The sequence below is a fragment of the Chamaea fasciata genome, unplaced genomic scaffold (genome assembly GCF_029207755.1).
Source record: "Chamaea fasciata isolate MVZ Bird 193981 ecotype frontalis unplaced genomic scaffold, bChaFas1.0.hap1 SCAF_20, whole genome shotgun sequence".
NCBI classification, from domain to species: Eukaryota; Metazoa; Chordata; class Aves; order Passeriformes; family Sylviidae; genus Chamaea; species Chamaea fasciata.
The window spans coordinates 4824617-4846612 of NW_027094105.1; positions in this window are offsets into that span (position 1 = coordinate 4824617).

The following is a 21996-nucleotide window of genomic DNA, read 5'->3' on the forward strand; positions in this document are numbered from 1 at the left end:
TGTTTCTCTCCATATTTCTCCCCAGATGCATCTTCTCTCCCTGTTTTTTTGCATAAATATCATCCTGGCAATGTCTCAGTTGTGGTTCACACACTGGGGCATGGACACATGCCAACATCACCAGCACCATCTTTGTAGATGGGGAAAAACAGAGAGAAGATCCTGCTGGCGTTACACAGTGCCACTCAGCAAGGCCATGGGAGGTGGAGAAGTAGAAACATCTTCGGTTGACTGTGACCAGGTAGAGGGGAGGTGAAGTAAATTCATTGTGACCAGAATAATATCAGAATGGGTGGGTTTCCTGTTAAGAGCTTCAGCAGTACCTGTTCCCAGTGGTCAGGCACATTGAGCAGGAACACTGAGGCACAACATGACTCGACTGCACTTCCAGGCACTTGCTGCTGATTTTCTCTCAAGCTTGAGAACCGCACACACTCTGCTTACACTGCTGCCAGGTCAGGAACAGGAATGATCAGGGAAAGCACAGGAAGTGTGGCCAAATGACAAATATCTCCTGAGCTGTAGAACACTCTGTCACTCAGAGCTGGGTCGTGACACTGCCTGGGGCTGGCGTGGTGCCTGCAGGGCTGTGCTGAGCACCCCCCCAGGATGTCACACTGTGCCTGCTCTGCTCAGGCAGGGAAAAGGCTGGAGTTTACAGCTGGTACTGAAGCAAGAGAACAAGCTGACTTATTGCAAGTGGAGAAAAATGTTGTTTTAAAGGCAATTATGATATTTGATATAAAGGAAATTATGATACAGCCAGACTAGCGCAAGGCTGAGTGTGTTATCAGCTCCACTGCTGGACACTGCCACTGCCAAAGTCTGTGGGACTTTTGCAGGGACACAAGGACTTGTCCTGCAGTCAGACATAGCAGCTCACCTGAGAAGGTCCATAACAGGTTTTTAATTACTCTCATTAAAACACTGGGGAGGGTCTCTCCATCCCCTTAGGGCAGAACTAGGGCACAGCAGCCCAGGCCAGCAGGGTCATAAGAGGACACTTGTGCCTTGTCCTTACATCCATGGAGTTTGATTGTGTGCACATTCCCTGGACCGTGGGAGAATTCGGTTTGACTGGAATTCTTGTGAGAACAGGCTTTCCTTGTGAGTGGTGGAGCAGCTCTCCCAGCCCTGGCTGCACCATGTGTTTTCAAGCACGACATCCTACAGTGCCAGGACAAGCGTGCTTCCAAGTGGCCTCCCAGCTGGGAAATGTCCATTTACAGGGGTATGTTACAAGCCAGACATTCTCTCCCAACAGGAGCTCTCTGCCTGAAATGATCCTGTCTGTGTGCTGCACCTGTCCCACTCCACCACGGAGTTACACAGTGCTCCTCTCTGCTATTTATTGTCTGTGACTGAACGTCTCACGTGTGGCTGGGCTGGAATTTGGGGTTTTGCTGATGACATGAAACCACAATGCTTTGTTCTAGCATCTTATGTCCCTGCCTGCCTCCATCACGTGGGCAGCCCTTTGCTGTACATCCCTCTCTGCTCCCTCAGGATCACTGAGGCACGAGGAGAAGGCCAGGAATTCCGTGCAGTTTAAAATGTGGTATCAAAGTAAGGAATCCATCCCGGCCCAGAGGCACAGGCTTGAGACTGCTTACACCCCATTCATGATTATCTCTTAGGTCAAGGCAGCAGGATAGCATTCAGAAAGCTCCCTGGGCCCTGCCTGTGCCACTGACCTCCCCTGTAGCCTGAGGCAAGTCACTTCTTTCTTTAGGATTTCTGCTTCCCCTTCCACCTTCCCCTCCTTTGCCTCAACAGTGAGTGCCCAAGGCCAGGAGTATTTCCAAGCAAGTTTTTCTTGCCTGGAGCGACAGAGCCCTGATTTCATTGGGGGCCTGAGCTGCTGCAGCACAGAAGAAAGAGCTGATTCCCACCGCTGTGTCCCACAAAGTGATTTGGCACTAGGATGAAGTTAATGAGCGAGTGACACTGTCTTGCTGTCACTGTCATGGGAGAATGAGGGATGAGATATGTCTGCTTACCAGGACTGCCTTTCAGTTCCTGTGCATCAACCCTGTAGCAAATAAAGGAGGAAAGAGGCTTGTCTGGAGTCCCAAGGTGTCCATCCAGCAGCACAGCCAGTGGACCTGTCTGAGCAGCTTGCACAAGCAACTGGAGCAAGAATAGGCATCAAAGGATGCTGGGGAAGCAGGAATAATAGAACCCAGTGGGAGACAGGCTGCATCATTTTGTGCTGATGACATGATCAGGGTCTTTCAACAGCAGCATAGGTGTGTTCTTGGGGGGCTCTTCCTCTGCCATGAGCACTAGCCATCATTCAATCACAAAACACTCTCAGGTGTTGACAGGTGGAAAATAGAAATTCTTTAAGGAAAGATTCCAAGACAGTCTGAGCACTCTTCGAGGACAGTCACTACAGAGGGAGGTCGTGCTAATTGCTGGAATCAAGGTGATCTGGAGAAACATTGGCAGTCCCGTCCTGCAGTCACCTTCAGCACAGCAAGATCCCAAATTCCTGCTCCCAAAGCATTGGACCATGTGCCAGCTCCTGCAGCCATCTCCGAAAAGGATGCGTCAAGAGCACAGTGCATTATAAATTGATGCCCACATGAACATGCATTCCCACTACCTGAGATAATTATAAACCCTCTTCTGTTAAGAATTCCTGGCAAGACTCCTCTCTTTCCTTCCTTAAAGCAAGTCCTCTAAGTCAGAGGACTTAGAGCAGAGCAAAAAAAAAAAAAAAAAAAAAAAAAAAGATTGTATTCAGCCTCATTTCTACAGCCCTTCCTGAATTCACGCACTCTGTATCCTCCAATGCTGCAAGGAACTTGATACACAGTTCGCTCATGTGATCAATGGTAGTTACACATTTTAATAGACAGTGAAATGTGAACAGAAATCGTGCAAAGACAAACCTATGTAATTACAAGGTTAAATATTGTGATAGCTGAACCAAAACAACCCTGACAAAACCCAGACTTCTGACTTGCAACCCGTGACTGAAGCAATTTAGCAGACTGGAACAAGTCTAGAGTTTGGGATTTGATTTTATTTAGGTTTTTTTATCATCTTGGAGCAGTACAATTTCTGAGGACAAGCCAGAGCAGTTGTCTGGAAGAGTGGCCACTCCTTTCCCTCCTTGGAAGCTAATGGCTCATCTACCAATTCAGCAGGAGTCAGGAGATAGTCATCTTACTGTAATATCTTTTGTCTTTCTCCACCAGCACTTCATTGATGGGCAATTTTTCTAAACAACAGCAAAATTGCAGTGCCTGCTTCTCTGTCAATAAATTCCATTATTTCACATGGAGCTTGCCTACCATAGCTAGAAAATGCTGAAGTGATTACATTGAGGAACTACAGATCTGTGGCCTGAGCACTCTATAAATCTATGGACAAAGTTTGATAAAGCACATTGATACTTTATCTGACAGGAGCCTGTCTAGATTTATGGGGCTTAAAGCTGCTTGCACTGTCATCCTTGATTCAATTAATGCAAAAGCAGTTCCCATCTTCACACTTCTTACTTGTTGGGCAAAATGTGAACTTGACATTCTTCCCCCACTTTAATGAGTAAAATACAAAGTGATGGAATCAGCCAAAGAATAATGGCATGCCTCTGGAGTGGGGATGGTAATGCAGTGGTGTGCTCCATGTCAATGTGCTGAGATCCATGGGGGATTTGCTCCAGTCTTGGGGTGCCATCAGTTTTTCCCTTAGTCTTTTGTAGTCCTAATAATAAGCAGCAAAATCAGATGGAATTGGGGCACGATTAAAAAATATTGCACTTGGCTTTTTTATTTGTTTCAAACTGGCCAGGACTGAGACTTTGAGAGATAGGGAAGAAGAGCAGGTTATGCTTTGGGACAGCAGGGATGTGGCTTGTGGGAGAGGGTCTTTCATTACTAGAGGGGGTTGAAATGGGGTCCTTAAGGTCCATTTATTATGTGATTCTACAGAAGTCTCTGTCTCCTTCAAACACCTGCAACAAAGCACCCCTGGCTTTGTCTTGATTTGCTTTTTCATGCAGAAAGTGTCTCTTAAACACTTGCTGTTACACTGATATGTCAGGCCCACTTCTACATCCCTTCAAGGCCCCAAAATCTGCTGGTGTGAGAACCTGTGAGCGTTTTCTGTTGGATGCAGCCAGATGAGGGCTGGAGCAGTGTGTGATACCTAAGGGAACAAGCCCTGCTGCTGGTGCGCGCTGCACTTCAGTTTAGCTGTGCAGAAATCCAGGAAAGTGATTGACCTGCCAGATCAGGAACATTTGCTGTGATTTCTGCCCCAGAAGAGGGAGTTTCTCCCAGCCATGCCTCGCTGCAGTCTGAGGATGGAAATGACACTTGGGAAGTTCCCAGGCTTCACAGTGTCCCCTGTGCAGGGAGCATTTCACCCCAGAGCATCCCTGCCATCCTGGGCACCTTGCCTGCATCCCCTGGCATGGTGTAACTCCTCTGTGCTCCCTGACAGGAAAGCAATTTACTGCAATTTACTATAAATCATCATAAAAGCCCTTCTCTTGTGACACACTCAGTCAGAAACCCTAAAGATGACTGACAGGCTCTTCATAAATATTTATGACCTCTAAAAAAAGATCGAAAGGAAAGAAAAGAAAAGTTAAATTCTTCCCTCAGTGAAGTTTGACAGGGGAGACTTCTCTGCAACAGCCAGGTCTGCCCTTGTGCTGGCACAACAGAAATGGCCTCGCCCTGCCCAGGGTCACCCCAAGAGCAGCAGGGTGCAGAGAGCCCAGCCCTGTCACCTCGGCCACAGTGACAGAGGGCCGTCCCCATGCCGAGCCCCACTGCTGCTGCGCTCAGGCATCAAATCCAGAGGAAACCTGGAGAGACTGGAAGTGCAAGAGGCATTTAAAGTCCTAAAAAATTCCTCAAAGTAGGCAAAGCTGCTTTTCTAACAGCCTTTGCACAGGGCTGCTGCACTTCACGGTTTCTTTTTACCATGAGGAAGCAAATCATGACCCAAACAGGGTCCTTCGAGGCCAGGTCTCCCATGAGAAATCAGCCCACAGGCATTTGAGCCCATTCATTAAAGCATCTGAGGCTGAATTAGGATTTTATATCCATGTTATTTTGCTACTTTGACTTCTGCTCTTGTTCAGTTTATAAATATTGTGACATTTACTGCTGCTAGTTTGGGAAAATAGGTTAGAACCGACCAAAGTCTCAGTCTTTGTGTTGCAGAGTCGAGCCAGGAGAGGAAATTTGAATATGGAAAATTAAGTGAATATTCCTCAGATGAAACTGTCTCCCAATCATAAGTCATGTGACAATAAATTTCAGTTGAGTGACAACAATATTAACAAACTGAAAAAAAGATTGATGTGCATCACAGGTCCATGAATGCAAAATAAAAGGGAAAGGCTTGCTAGTCTGTGATAGGCAAAGTATAAATATGTATCACTTGGTTCTAAAGTGAGTTATGATTACATTTTCCTACTTGTACCTGAAATCTGTAGAGGTTATTCATCTTATCCCTGTATCAGCCATGACAGTTATGGCCATGCACTGCAGACGGCACAGATACCTGCTCAGCAGATAAATCAGCAGCCATGAAGGGACCTGTTGTTATCAATTTGATCTCCAGAATAAATATACAAATATGTGTACAGCATTGTCGTCGCTGAGAACAATTTCCCTTCTTCTCGCCGATACATTTTTAAGAGGTTGTTCCAAGAGCCACTTTCTGACAATGCCAGAGGGAAACAGAGGGGAGAAGTGATCAGGCAGGAGGGCTGGATTTATGGACTGTTGTCTATTTTATTTAAAAAAGAAGAAAAAACCAACCCCAACCTCTTCATTCTAGCATCACTTGTCCTCAGAGTGCAGCGCTGGCTGTCTGCAGCGAGCAGGGGAGGGAAGAGGCTCCGGGGAGTTACGGTCACTGAACATCTGTAAGAGGAAACCATTCCTGATGAGGCTGAGAGTGGTATTGCCTCTCCACCGGTGCTAAAGAGCTAAAGGTTTTATGATGCAGCAGAGACTGTAGTTTAATCCTGATTTACCACGGCAGTTCAGGCAGCAGGAGAGGCTCAGCCGGGGCTCAGCCGGGCAGCGTGGGGAGACCTGCCGGGCCTCAGACCCAGGGCAGGAGCTGGGCACGGGGAGCCGGGGGAGATTCCTTCCCTTTCACCTGCAAATCAGATCACAGCGACAGGAACAGGGATATGGGAACACCGGGACTGTGCCACCGCACCACTGCAGTGTCCGAGCAGGGGGACGTCGGGTCATGTTGGGATCTGAGCACAGGACAGGAGGGATGCTGTCCTGGAGGAGTCTGTCCTGGAGGAGTCTGTCCTCACTGGGCAGTTTTGGACAAGCCACTCGTCCAGATCAGTGCAGGTGCCAGTCCTGGGGTTGCCGTGGGTGACAGGCCCACAGAGCCCCAGCTTCTGTCAGCTGTCCCTCCTTGCAGAATTACAGCAAGAGGACACATGGCAGCAGAGACACCAGTGCCTCCCAACATCGGCTGTTGGAATAGCCCAACAAAATGGAAAGGAATTAAAACAACTCCAGTGCTGTAAAAGGCATCTGCCTGTGTGCACTGACCTGAGCCCTGTGGTCTTTGGTCCCAGAGTGAGCAATAAAGGCTTGCCCAGCTAGAAATGCTGATGGGTACTGAAGTTAAGATGTTGAATTCATGCTTTGCCTTCCTTGTTACAATCGCTTTGTCAGGGACTGAAATGGCTCGTGGCTTAAACATTGTCATGAAGGAGCTCTGCCCATTACAGCAAAAACTGGGTAAAAGCTACACCCACAGAAGCCCACCCCTTCTGGGAGGCGCCTGATTGGAACATTGGCCTGTGAGTGAAGCCACCCAGATAAGATAAAGGGGACACTGTTGTTCAGTCATCCCGGGCTGAGGGAGAAGAATGCATCCACTGGAAAGCCAAACCCAGCAGCTGTGCTGAGAATCATCCATGGCTGGGTTTGGGGCAGGGGAGCCCACAGAGGCCAGGTTTGCACAGGCTGTGCAGAGGTTTCTGGGGTGTGGTGTAACCTCTGGTCAGGGGCACTGAACATCCATCCTCCTTCACACCAGCCCAGCTGTGAAAGCCCCAAACCCCCAGAAACATCCACGGGACATTCACATGGGGATGCCACAATCCATGAAAAACCCCCAAAGTGCTCCCCAGACTCGCTCCTGAGGCCTTGCACCACAGGACTGCGTGTGACACAATGTGATGCAACAGACCCAGAGTCTGCTGCAAGACACAGTGTCCAGCTGTCCCCCACTGGGGGAGGTACCTGGGCATCCCCACCTGGCCTGAGCAGGTATTAATCCATTGGATTCCCTGCTTTTCGGGGCACCCTCACCACCAAGACCAGCTGGAGAGAATCCAGGACATCAGTGGGATCTGCAGAGTGATGATATTCACTTTAATCTGTCTCTATCACTTTCTTTCTGTCCACCCCACCTCTTTTCTGTTTCTGTCTCCTGGTTTTTCTTTCTCTTTCTCCTATTTACTATCAAATAAAATCCATACTATTGACTTCGGCATATGGTCTCGTGTGCACCTTAATTGGGGCTTTGCCAACCAAAAACTGGACCGTAACAGATGTGCAACAGGTGAGGGATGGAGGCTCTCCACATTCACCCAAAAATCCCAGCATGATGAAAGGCAGCAGAGGCTGCACAGCCAGTGCCTTCCCTGAATCTCATACATGTGTGTCCATGAAGATGATGACAATATGAAAAAGTTTCCATCCTTGACAACCACATTCTGCCCTTGTACTCTTTCTAATTCTGGGGGGAAGGACTGTGGTTCTATATGATTTCAATTTCCGGGTAAGGCTGGAATGCAATCTCCTGATGACTCTGCCTCCGTAGCCCAGGGAAAAGACTTCTGCCTGAATTGTTTTGGGTCTCTAAGTACTGTCTCTTCTGGGAAGTCTTTTGTTTCTTAATTGGTACCGTTCACACAGCTGCATCACAACCGTGCTGAAAGTCCCCAGCAAGGATAGAGCCCCAGATTTGCCAAGAGATAAAAAACATTGTTTCCAAATAAAGTATTGCATGGATAGGTGTTTGATAGTTACAAATCATAACCTTCAGGCTCCATCCAATCTCACAGAATTAATCACCTTCCCTGTCAGACAGCCGTGTGTAATAAGGCTGTTTCTCAGGTACACTGCGACTCTGTGCACACCCAGGTTTTAAACATTTCTGACCTTTTCTCCTTGGTTTTCTCCAAGACTGTGCCTTCGTTTTAACCAGCTGTACATATTTCTTCAATAGTGGCATGGCTTTCATTTTTATTTCCCCAGGGAAGCGTCGGGCTTTCCTCTGGAAAATCAGAGGTTAATAAAGATGTGTTTGATTTGGAAATGAGAAGGCAGGAGGGAAGTGTTGGCGAGCCAGGAGCCTGAGAGCTGGGGGAGGCAGCAAGCTTGATTCTGAAGATGGTGAGGATGTCACCTGCGAGGCACCTGAGATGCTGCACGCTGAGTGTGTTTAATGACATGCAGGGAGGAGGAGATGGATCAGGCTGGGTTTTTTCCCCCCTAAACTATGATACTTTAATGAAAAACAACTCCTGTCCTTCTGTAAGAGCTATTCCTGTTCTTGAACTGCGAAGGAGGAGGAGGGAGCAGGAAAATGCCATCTGAAATTGTTGAGCTAAATTCAGAGACGGCACATTCTGGCCAACAAGGAAGATGCAACCACATATCACAGCGTTCTGTTAATGAGGATTCATTTTTAGCCCAGCTCGTCTGTAATGAAAACCCCTAAACATTTAATTTCCATAAAGCCAGAATTAAGGCTGTCTTTAACCTCGGTGTTCTCTATATATTTGATTTTGGCTGTGGTGTAAATCTTTGTGCTCAAATAGCAATGTAGGAGCCTCCTCCCACCCATAATAAGTGGATAATGCTGACTCATAACTCTCGCTGTAATTCCAGACCAAAAATGTGCAGCTCCCATTGTTGGGAATACTGTCACTAAAAAAGTATCACTGCTTTAGTTAAATATTTGCAAAAAGAGAGAATTTGTTACACACTGAGATTTCTGTGTTTGCAGGAAAGTGGTAAAAAGAATATAGGTGGATACACTTGTTTTGTATACATAAAAACTGGGAAAATTCTATTTTCCCTTGAAGTTATTTTCAACTCTGTGTGTTATGTTGCCACGGCCATTTGGGCACATATTTTGTGTCTTCCAGCCCCAAAATATCATTGAAAATTTGGACTTTTAACATTACAGTGGTCATTTTGCCATTACAGCTAAAGAAATCCACCACCAAACAAGATGTGAAGGACAAATCTCATGTCCCTGTGACACTCGAGCACACTCTAAATCACCACTTTCACTCACCTGCAGAGCTGCTTTGCATCAGTGTAAAAACTGCCCAAATTATCACAAAAGACAGTGGCAGAGGCTGATGTGCACTTTGCTATGAAGGAGTGGGAGGTGAAAAACACCAAATTATTTGCTGTGTCTTCATTTCATCCCCTGCCAAATGAAGACGCTTCCAAAGGAGGCTGGTGGGGGTTTCTTCCTGAACGTCTGGAAGAGCTCAGAGGGGGTGGAAAATGCAAAGGAATCATAAAGTATCCTTACAGTAAGGCTTCCTGGAAAAATTAGGAATCTTAATGTTAATTAGGGCTGTGTGAATAATTCATAATGGATCGCTCATTAAAAGAATGCTGCTCTTTCTTTCTTTCTGTTTGCAAATTGTCCAGAAGCAGATTTCTCTGGATTGTGTTTATTATTCAAACCTATTTGCTAAATTATTTTAAGGGACTGTTTGCTCTGTGCCTCATTCAGGAGGAGTTAGCTGGGCATGTTGAATGGTCAGAGTTCACCATGATCACCTCAGTTTTCATTGGATATATTGATCACCTGGAGGGTTTCTGCTCCTGATTGGATGAGTTAACATTTGGAAGATGGACTCCAGCACGAACACTCGTACACTGAATTACAGCTCCTTGTGCTCCCCCATCTGTATGTCACATCCACCCACTGTCTCTCTGTTCAGGACTTGCCTTTGCATAGAATTATTCAGAAATGTTTAAATCAGAATAATTATTCCTGAATAGCTCTCTCTGTGAGCACTTATCCTATAATAAGAGTGCTGTGTACCAGTTTAGTTTAATCTGCTTGAAAGCGAGCTAAACTAAACAGGAATAAGGCACGCCAACTGCAAAAGAAAAGATGCCACAGAATTGAAATTCACAGCCCATCTCTTGCTTTTTTAACGCAAAAATCCTTTTTCTGGGTCAAAGAGGCCCCTGAGCAGCAAAGGGCTGAGGCAGGAGTGGGAGCACTTTGTAAATACCCTGCTCAAAGCACCCAGTGTTGGGGAGGAGATGCTCAAAGAGACTTTGAGTGTGACCCCAAACAGCTGGTCTGTGGTTATCCAAATGATTTTCCATGTGTACACAAACCCTTTGGCTCGAGCCCTCCCTGCCTCGGGGGTGTGCAGCCCCCAGCCCCCCAGGCACGGAGGGGTTGATGAGAGAGAGCAGGGCAGGCGCAGGATTAGGATCAGACACCAGATCCAGCCACCACCACCTCCAAACCCCCACCTCCATCCTCTGGATAAAATCATTCCTGGGTGGAAGAAAAAGAAAGAAACAGAAAGACTATCAAAAGCTTGGTGGGTAAATATTCCTCCTGCACTACAAACCGTTGCTTACAGCTAGTATTTTTTGGGTAATGATCTGCTTTTAGATTTTCTCTGAGATGTATATTCCATCTCTTTGGCACTGTCTCAGCCTTATCTCTGCTCATTTTTTTTCTGCTTTCTTAAAGCTCTTTCTTTACCTTTAAAATGCTCTTTCCCCGAGCAGTTACAGATGTATTATTGCTGGTTTTGCTCTTAACATGCAGCTGAGCAGCTCGGGAAGCAGAGGGAGGATGCTCGTGGCAAACTCCACATCCTGGATGCAGCTGAAGGGGCTGCTGCAGCTGAGCTGACCCTCTGCCTTGAGCACCACCAAGTGCAGTGGGGCTGCATCAGCCCAAGGAGGAGGGGAAACTAGAGCAGAAGCCTGCAGCAGGACACCACTTTATAAAGGGTATTAAAATTATTAATAATAATAATAGTAGTAATAATAATAATAATTAATAAATGAGGAAATTTATCCAAAAAAAGTCTTTAAAGTCAGAGGCATAGATTTCATTTTCTCAGAGCCAGCAGGAAGGCTCCCCGTGCAATCACAGGTAAGATTTTCACAAGTGCTCCAAGCAGTCACATTTCAGAGCAGGTGTCTCACTTTCACAGGGACACTGGTGGGCACTTCTTGCCAAACTTCAGCTGCTTAAGTTTGGTACCTCCCTTTACCTCGTGATCTCAGGTTCATACATGCCCAAAGAGGCAGAGGGTCATTCTCAGCTGGACACTTCAGCTAAGAGAGAGTGTTTGTCCTCTGCTGAAACAACAAATCTGAATTAGGTTCCCTGGGAGGCCAGCAGGAAAGTGGGTTGCAGGAGTTTTTACTGGGGTGGGAATCAGGAAGATATGGGGGATTGCAGGAGTTAAAAGATGTTCTTAGAGATAAATTACATTTGAACTAACAAACTTGAGAGTAAGAAACTGACAAATTGCCAAGACACTTGGGGACATTGGCAAATGGCGAGTCTGCATTTCAGTATGTGACAGGGCAGAGGTGCTGAGTGACAAGCACAGGCTGCTGTGACTGTCAGCTGGGCTCCCCACTGCCAGCAGCCCCTTCCCATCCCTCCACTGGAACCTTCGTGCCTGGCCCCATCCTCTGCCATCCTGCAGTCATTCCTCGGGCAGGTCTGGCAGCCCTTTCCCTGAGCCCTTGGCTGCCTCAGGCCTTCTGACAGCTTTTGGGTTAACAAGAGCCTAATTCAAAGTCTTTGGTGTGCCCCAGAGCCCTGATCCTTGGTCTCAGTTTCCCTGGGGAGGCAGTGCCAGGCTGAGCTCCTGCTCTGTGGCAGGGACCAGGAGCAGGGCAGGGCTCTGGGGAGGGTGGGACCAGCAGGATTCTGGCTCAGGGGTCCCTTTGTGCCCCATTCCCTCCGTTCCTTCAAGGTTCTGCTCCCGTTCCTCCCGGAGCAGCAGGCACTGACACCACATTGCAACCCTGCTGAAGCACCAGGGCCGTGCCTTTTTGGGAATGCCTGAAAACAGAAGGCAGATAGAATTAAAATAAAAAGCAGGTATATTTATTGAAGGGCCCTCAGGTACAGTTTGGGCAGACAAAGCCCCCCAGGGGCTCCACCCAAAATGCATGAGAGGTCACAGGTTTTCATACTTTTATCACTTTCCATGTTGAGGGTTCATCTTCCAAATACAGCTTCAGCTAATTAAGTCATTTACCCCAAGTTTGCTGCCCCCAACTCACTTTTGTTTCCATCTCTCAGGACCTGAGGCAGTGAGGTGTCCTTGATCCCCAGGCCTGGAGAGGGGTTGTTGTGTCTGCCCAAAATGGGGAAGCAGCAGCTCCCACTGTGTGTGGGGTTTGGAGTTATGCACTAAAGAACTGCAGCATTACCAATATATGGAAGATATAAAGGATAAAATCCCAAGGCATCAAGGGAAGGCTCAGCCCACCATCCAGGCCGAGGAGATATCCCACCTGGAGGCACTGGATAAAAAAGCCTCCTGAGAGAGACCTTTCAGGAGCAGGGCCGTGGCTCTCCCTCATTCCCATCCCCAAATTCCCAGGCTGCTGCAGGGAGTTTCAAGGATGAAGTTGTGCAGTCACCTGCCAGCCTTCCCCAGCCCAGGCCATAAAGCAGAGCAGCCAACAGCACCTCTGTCCCCATGCTTCCCAGGAAGGGGATGTTAATATACCCCATCTTTATTATCCTATCTGAAAAGATATTTCGTTTTACCAGTTTTTACTACACAATCTCAATAACTCGAACTTGTTTAAAGGCTCACTGCTCCAGGAAAATGCATTACATCTTGGCTTTTAAATCTGCCAGCTCCCATTTATTGGTATTAATAATAGATTGGGGAAGCTGTTCTTTTTATTTTATTTTGGCCCTCTGAATAATTCTTTTTTTTTTTTTCTCAGTAGCTCTAAAATCAAGTATTTTAAAAAGAAATTGTCTTCAAGCAGCATTTCTGTATCCTAAAGATGGTCCCACTCTGTGTGCTGCTAAGGAGTCATTTGCAGTGCTTAGGAAAGGGGAAAAGTGATGGCAAAAATATAGCGAAAACTGTTTAATAATCATTTATGAGCCCAAAGCGTCCAGGGAAAAAAAGGTTTTAATAATAAACACCTAAATTAGTTTTCATTTAAAGTTTAGGCATCTTTAATTTATAAAGGCTCTTTAGCCAGAGAAATGTTGATGAGGGCTGGAGTAATTACTCGCGTAAGTGGAAATACAAAACTTTGGTGCTTCTACACAGTTTGTTCTCCTGCTAACTCCACAGAGCTTTTCATAAGCTGAGCTCACACAGGGAATTGCTGCCTGCATGTTTATGTATTTACTGTAAAGCTACTCTCTTTTTTTTAACTTTTTTTTTTTATTTTTGCCAAGCCAGCATTGGCTTTTTAATCTTTCGCTCGTTTCAGCATTTGCTGTAGTGAAGGAGGATATTAAAGGCCGGGCCTTTCTCTCAGGGACGCTGGTGTAAAATCAGAGTAAATGGGCTGAAGTCAGTGGAATTTCTCCACGTTTTAAGCATCCCCACACAGCCCCTGGTGCTCAGGGGATGTGGGAACTTGGGATCACCTCGAGTCTACCTTCACCTCTCTCCTACTGTGCTAATAAAAATGGGAGAGAGGAAGTTTGGCCAATAATAATTCTTTTTCCTCTGCTGCCCGCTGTATAAATGCAATCCCTGCATTATTATATTGGAGCTGGGAACCTCTAAGCAATTACTTCCCAGCACATTAGCGTCCATGTGCTAAATGCTAAAGGGTTTATTCAGTGCATTGCAGGATCAGGTTATTGCTGAGTCTGTCCATCATGCCCAGAAATTACTGCTGTAAGTGCTTTAAGAGCATGGCCAGTACAATGGAGATATAACCCAGCTGAAGGACTGCAGTGCTCCTATTTAGAGAAGGGGGAGAAAAGAAAAAAAAAAAGCTGCAAAAAAAGTGTTCAGATGCACAAAAATCTCATGATCAAAAGCTCATCGCTGGAGGGACCAAAAAAAAATTTTTTTTAAAAAAAGAGACACAAACAGCTTTATACTGAAATTGAGTGGAAATTGGAATAGTGAAGGAAATATGCTTTCTTTTTCAATTCCAGATGCTCATGCAGTCTTTTGCCTGGGATTAAGAGGTCACTTATTGCAGCCTTAAAGGATAAGGACTGGGCTAGATAGGAGAATCAGGAGCTGTTTATTCTGTAAATGTTTGAATATGAATCAGGTCTTCCTTTTTGGAGATTTGCTTATTACTTTTATTTACCAGGATAATATCAGAAGTCTAATTAATTCTCCCCACCTCTTTCATTCTTCAGTCTCTCAGTGCTTCAGCAAAGCTGGAACCCTTTAGAGCTTTCTATCTATTGACTGAAATATCCTTGTTTATAAGGATGGCTATGTCTTCATCTTTTCAACTGAGATTGCCTTAAAATGTACTAGTGCAGAGCACAGAGATAATGCTGGGGAATAATAACTTCTTTTTTCTTCTGCTTCTTCTTTTTGCATTTGGTTATCAACTGGTGGTTTATTTCTGTAATTGTCTTTATCAGAGTCCTTGCTGCACTGTGGTTAATATTCAGGAACGGTTATTATCTCTTTCAAAATTTAGAAATATCAGCCTCACTGAGACATCCTGAGGTCTGGGGCTGTGAAGTGACTTCTCCAAAAATCACCCAGGGAAAGATTTTAAGCCTGAGATTCAACAGACCTAAATGTGATGCTCAAAAATCAGTGCCTAGGCATGAAGTACCTCTGCAGGCTCTCTCTGGGGACATTTGCTACTCTCTGCAGGCATTTCTGGAGGCAAATGCAGCCCTGAAAGGGCTAAAGCTGGGTGTAGTAAGTCCCAGTCCACCTCTCTGGGTTCTGCGGGAGGGATTTGCCCCTGATTTGGGCTAAAAGGCCTCTGCCATTGCCCTGATGGGTCCAGCCCGTTTCCAGCTACCAGCAGAGCCCAGGTGGCACAGGGCAGGCACCCAGCACCTCACCAGGGCTGCAGCAGGCACGAGGGGCTCCTGTGCCAGCCTGGGGCGATGCTGGGGGTGCTGGGCACCTCCCCAGGAGCAGAACCATGCCTTAGGGTTTTAGCTTTTCTATTTTTCACCTACTGGTAATGCTGCAGTTCTTTAGTGTAACTCCAAACCCCACACACAGTGGGAGCTGCTGCTTCCCCATTTTGGGCAGACACAACAATCCCTCTCCAGGCCTGGGGATCGAGGACACCTCGCTGCCTCAGGCCTGAGAGATGGAAACTAAAGTGAGTTGGGGGCAGCGAACTTGGGGTAAATGACTTAATTAGCTGAAGCTCTAATTGGAAGATGAACCCCCAATATGCAAATGGACCAAACTTATAAAAGTGTGCAACACCCGTGACCTGTGATCCAGTTTTGGGTGTAGCCCCTGGGGGGCTTTGTCTGCCCAAACTGTACCTGAGGGCCCTTCAATAAATACACCTGCTTTTTATTCTCTTCATGTTGTCTGGCCTCTGTTTTTAGGTGGCCCCAAAAGGCATCAGGAGGACGGTGTGGTTTGTGTTTTCCTGGGTCAGGAGCTGGGTGCCACTGTCACCTGGGGCGGAGGGGGCAGGTCCCAGCTCTGAACCCTGCTGTGACTGTGAGCTCCTTTCCCTGGGTGTCTCCTGCAGCACCCTCACATCCTGTCCTAGAAAGCTGCCACAAGAACAGCCCTCATCTTGAGGGGCTCAGTGTGCTCCTCTGCTGCCTTGTAGCAGTAATATCCTTGGAAAGTTCCTCCTCTTGTCCAGCCCAAGGACAAACGAGCTCTCCCTCTGTGCTAATTCAACAAGGATTTTGTTTATTCTTGATTATTTCTGTGGGTGACACTGGAGTTTGCTGTTTGCTCTCTCTGCCGCTGCCGCCTCTGTTTGTGCAGTTGACCTAAATGTTTCCAGGTTTAAAAAGTTTTCAATTAATTCCTATTGACTCCTTTTAGATTTTAAGGAAAATTTCCTTCTCCTTCTTGTGACTCTGGTGCTCCCAAAATAGTTGTTCAGTAAAAATAGCTCTTAATAACCCTGTGGCCCAAAGAGGGGCCCAGCCATTTCCTAAACACAGCACGAGGTGTTCTCTCTTGATTATGCACTCGTTATTGATAATTATTAATTATGTGCCAGTTATTACACCACTCTCTTGTTCTGTTGGCATGCTGAGCATTTCAGAGAGGCAAAAGCCATTCCAAGAGGGATGGGTGATATCTGTTGAGCACAATAATTAATAACTCCATGATAATGATGAACATTTACTTAGCACTGAGCTCTGGAACACACAAGGAAGACCTAAGCTGGTTTCTCACCTTGCTCTGCACATGAAGGGGTGACTTTGGGACATTTCTAGAGCCAAAGGAGGGAGGTGATAATTAGTTACCATTAATTAGAGGACATTACCCAGGCTTGGGCCTCTTGGATGTTTGCAGTGTGGTGTTACACTTGGATTTTTGAGGGACTCCAAAGACATCCCTGGGCACGCACAGCCACTCAGGCTTCCTTGAGCAGCCTTGGTGTGCAAGAAATGCAAAATAGGAAAATCACGTCCCTTGCTGGTGTCTGAAGTTGGATCATTACGCAAAATTCACTTTTGAAAAGCTTGATCCTCCTTCTTCCACACCTCTTTGAGCACTCCAGTGGTGGAGACAACACAGAAACACAGCCTTGGCCGTGGGGTTTTCTCCCCCTCCATCCATCCAGAGCACCAGGGCCAAGGGAAGGATCCAAACCTCACCCTGACAGACACAGTGTGGTGCAGGGAGTCCCTTGAGGTTTACACCAACACCCAAACTCTCTCCCCAATACTCCTTTGGACCTACCGAGCTGTTCTGTGTGGATTTCCAGCCTGGTTGTTATTTGAATGTGCAGTCAGTAGCCTCTCGTTGGCAAATATGAGATGCTGATAAGCTTCTGAGATCTATATTCCAGCCTTGAGATAACAAGACAACAATTTTTTTTTACATCCTAGGGAAAGAAAAAAATGTGACAGGCTGTTAGGGGGAAGAGATCAAGATACGTGCAAACACGAGTCCCTGTCCCTCCACTCCTGACTCAGTCATTCCCTGGATGACATAATGGGGTGAAGGGAGTGCCCTGTTTCCCAGAGAGGGGACACAAGGCATGGAAGCACCAGGGCTGGAATTGATTTTCCTCTGCTGGAGCAATTACATTCCCAAAGTGGCAAAAAAAAAATAAATAAAATAAAAACAAATGAGTCATAAACACCCCATTTGAATCTTTAAATGAATATCGGATTTTAATTATAGAGGTTTAATTTTTAGAACGGAAAAGCTACTTTTGCACAATTACTGCGCGGAACTTTTAATTAACTTTCAAGAACTTTCTCTGACTTAAAAAAATCTAATTAATAATACTTAGGGAACTATTAGCATAAAATAAGTCATGGAGGGGGTAGAGAAGTATAAAGCATATATTGAACAAAATCGCTTGGAAGAAAGACTTGTTAATTCTAAAAACAAAGGCAAAGTTTCCAGCTTTCCTAGTTCGGGCCTATAAAGAGCCTTTTTTTTGCTGAATGAAAGCATGAGAAAGACATGGAAATCATAGGATTTAGAAGAGAAAATGTTGTTATGTTAATCAGCTGCTGCAGAGACCTGGCAGATTGGGAGAGGGGATCTCTTTCACTCAGCAGAGGTTCCTTTATTTGAGGGAAAGATGACCCTGGCCGGTGGGATGCTTCTAGGGAGATAGAGAGTGAAGGGGTAAGGAATGGGGTTGGGAACCCTTTTGATTCCTCCCCAAAGACCCAAAACCCAGCTGTGGAGAGAGGAGAGCTGAGCCTCGCTGCTGGGCAGGAAAAGCAGGACAAGAGGCTGTGAGGAGTTTTTTTGGCAGCCACCATGGGCTGGGAGGGTGGGGATGGAAAGGAGCTGCCAAAATCAGGTGTACAAGAAACCCTCCCGAGGCATCCCACAGCCCTCCTGAGGGAAAGGCTCTGAATATTCAAAACATACAAGCAAGAGCAGGCTCCGAGCAGGAGGGGGGACGGTGCTGTGACCTTCTGGTGCAGAAGGATATTACTGCAGGAGCCAAGAGGGAAATTAAGTCAGGGTACAAGGACACGGGGAGGGCAGCCTGTGGTAAAACTTGTTGCTTCAGTAATGGAACAACAGCGAATGAGAGTCACTTCACAATAATATTTTGCCCAGGTCTTGTTCCAGCTGAGTTTTAAATTAACCAGTGGATACAGCTGTCAGCATTTCCTTTATGAGATTGCTCCTACACAAGAAATCCTCCACAGCCGAAGCAGCGTGTTTGGAAATCTCTGTGTTTGAGTGTATAAAGGAGGCTGAGCCTGATCATCTCGTGCTCTGCCGACATCGCTTTGACTCAGCTAAATGTACCCTGAATTAAACTGAGACCTCAACATCCTGGACACAGTGTCCTCTATGGCCAGCCCAGCCAGAGAGAGCTTCCACCTCAATACCCCTCCAGGGAAGGAAGGAAGGAAGGATGCAAATATGAAGATTTGAGTCATTCCTTTGCCTGGGGGGGAGGAATTGAGGTTTGCAGCCCCTTCTCCTAATGAGCTCTCTGGCCAGTACAGCTGAAAAGTAAATCAATGAGCAGGAACAAAGTACCTGGAACAGAAACATCCAACTTTGGATTGGGGACCCGCCTGGAGACCCCAAGGGCAGAAACATCCTGCTCTTTGCACTCTGCTTTTGCAGCCAGCCCACAGGCTGTGCCCAGGCTGCTCCCAGCCAGCCTCTGAGAGAGGAGAACGGGATAAACCTTCCACCCTCCTCCTCCTCCGTGCCTGGGCAGCAGGCAGACAGCCCGAGAGCACACCACCGACAGCCTGACAGAGCCTGTGGCTGTCACAGGGGACCCTGGTCCCTGTCACCCGCCTGGGCATGACTGGGCTTTTCTGAAGCAGAACTGGCCCAGCTGGCTGAACTGGGCCACACCAATCCCTGTTTGGAGCAGGGATTTGGGGACCCTGCAGCCTTTGACTCGGGGTTCTGTTGTGATACCTGCTCGGTGTTGTCACCCTCCCTCCTGTGACACAGCCCATACACACCGACCATGCAGACAACACTTCTGCTGTGGTGCCCAGCACTCACAGTTCCCTTCTTCGTTCTCCTTTGCCCTCCTGTTTTAGCCGGTCTGCCTGTGATGTCCTGCCCTGCAGGGCTGTAGGATCAGGATTCTGGCTGGAGATCCGCAGTGTGCCCGGAATTCTGTGCTCATGCCAGAGGAGCGGTGTGCTCCCCACGGAGCCAGGCAGGCAGCAAGGCCTGTGGGCTCACCCACAACCTCAACAGCCTGTCTGAAACGACTTTAAACCACTTGGCCCAGGTTTTGTTGGCTGCTTTTGGGGGTTTTTCCACTCCCCTTCTCCCACAGGGGATGATTTGGAGCTCGCTCAGGTGAATCTGCACAGTCAGGAGGGGTGGGGGTGATGTGTGAATGCCCTACACCAGAAAAGGGGATGAAGATCAGGAAGGCAAAGAGAGGAAAACATCAACTTGAGCAAGTTCACACTTAAATCCTACAAAAAAATGTGATCCAGAGCCCCTGAGTGCACAGGACACATGCTGGACCACACTTATCTCACTCCTCTGACAGGCTGGGAACTCAAGGCTGTGTTTTTCTCTGGAGCTATGAAAACATGTCACAAAATCTTCTACTTTTGCATTCCAAGTTATTTTACTTTTACAAGGAAAAAAAAATCACCCCGAGCTCTTGAAAAACAACTGCCACAATAACAAGAAAAAGGAAAAAAAAAAAACCCGACCAACACCCAAATGAGTTGCGATTCTCACATCCCTGCTAGGATGTTCCAAATATAACCACGAAACACGGTTCTTAAGCCTGTATTTATTACTACACAAATCTAGTTTAAAAACAGCTCTACAGGGGTTTGCGTTCAGCTGTAGCACAAGAGCAGAGTGAGAAAGGACAGTGGTGCCAGCAGAACTGTAGGGCTGCACTGACCTCCAGTGGAATTGGGAGAAATATTCCAGTGGCGGAGGCTTTCTCACAGCCCTCTGAAGCCAAAACTTGCCTTGTTTCGAGCTTTACAGAGGCACCAAATTCATATAAGGATCAGGGAATTTATTACAGATTACTGTATACTTAGGATTAATACGTTAAAATACTGTAAGGGGATTTGTTTGGAATAACGTCTCCAGTCTAAGTCTAGCCTCATCAACTTTAAATTTAAATATGCAGGTATTAAATGGAGCTTTCCAAAATCAATCAGCCTGAGGGCTTTTTTAATTGATTGAGGAGGAATTTTAACTCCCCTTTTCCACTGCAGGAAATTGTTAAAGACGGTTCATTTCAGTTTTCCCATCCGAAAACCCTTTTCCTTTTGATTTGGTCACCTAATCACGGAACTCTAATGACAGCCACGCCGTGACATTTCCTCTCAGCACTTCGGAGGAGTCCTCCAAGGTCAGAGAAAGGTGATGACACAACAGAGTGGCACTTCTCAATCTGCGTGGCGGTGATTGATCGCCCCATCAGATATCAGAGACACACGGCGTCCTTTCATGTCCTGATCAAAGGAGAACATCCTGTGCTCGGGATATTCTCCAGAGCGCCTACACTTAACAATTCCAAGGTCAGCTGAAGGAAAACGTGGCATCTTTTCCCTCTGGCAGTTCCCAGCCGTGGTGGCTCCACGTGGGCTGTTTTAGGAGCTGCACATCCTGGGGATGACGAGGCTGCCACTGGCACAAAAAGCTCACAGAGAAACAACTCCTCGGTGCTGAAACACAACCTTTGCAGAGAACAGTCCCTTTCCCCTGAAACAGCTAGAGGGCCCTTCCAAGTTGTTCAGGAATTTTCTCTGAAGAGCAATTAGAGAACTATTGTTCAAAGTGTGCTCGACAAGGAGGCAATGAAGACCTCAAAGGGAAGAGGCTGAGCCTCTTGGCTTGATAAAGCCACTCCAGAAACAAGCAGGGGGGAGTCAGGCAGGCAAGGGGAACTGGAAAATTCAGGGAAACAAGAGAAATTGAGACAGTGCCCTGGATTTGGGGGGGTTTTTGGGTGGGTCTTTTTGGGGGGAGGAGTTGTTTTGTTTTTGAAGGCAAGACTAAAATATTTCCGTCCAGAATAGTCAAAGGAAGTGAAACAAAATGTTGTGGCTTTCCATTATTTAACCTTCCCTAACCAGTTCGCAAACACTTCTTTCCAACCGCCCTTCCAATGTAGGCCAGATTTTAAATTCAAATTGCAGCTGGACAAGCAGAAGGGTTTGATTTCCTGAAGGGCCTCCCAGGTCCTTCATGGTATTTATTTTTTCTGCACCCACCTCCATCCCCCGTATGTGACAAGAAGTAGGAGGCCCAGGACGCAGAAGGGTGGGGTGTCACTCACCACCTCACACCCCACCAGGCCAGCAAGGCTCTGTTTTGTCCTCAGAACCCCATCGCTTTTAAAAATCCCACTCTTGTTGCATGCCCTGCTTAAGCCATAACTGCTCTGAAGCAATCACCTTGTGTTCCATGTGACACTGGGATTGGGCTCTTGGCTCCTGCTTTGCCACTCTCAGATCCTTGGGATGCTCACAGACATGATCACGCAAGGAAAACCCACAATTTCCTTGCTGGAGTGGCAGGAGCGGAGGCGTATTGACTTGGTTTATATTTCAGAAGTGTATTTTCTGGTTTTTTACAGCAAAAGGAGTAGATGCAAACCTGCCTCAGGAAAACTGGTGGCACAGAAAATTCCAGCCCAAGGTTTGGCAAAATTATAATCAACTGCCAGCAGTGTTTTTCTAATGAGAGGTGTCAGGTGATTTCAATAAGTACAAATGCCATTCCTCTCTATAATTGGCTGTGAATATGAGTTAAGATATATGCCAAATTATTTAAATGCCTAGTGACTTTGATTTTTATGAAATACTCTGATCCAGCGCTAGCAGAGCCTTCAAGGG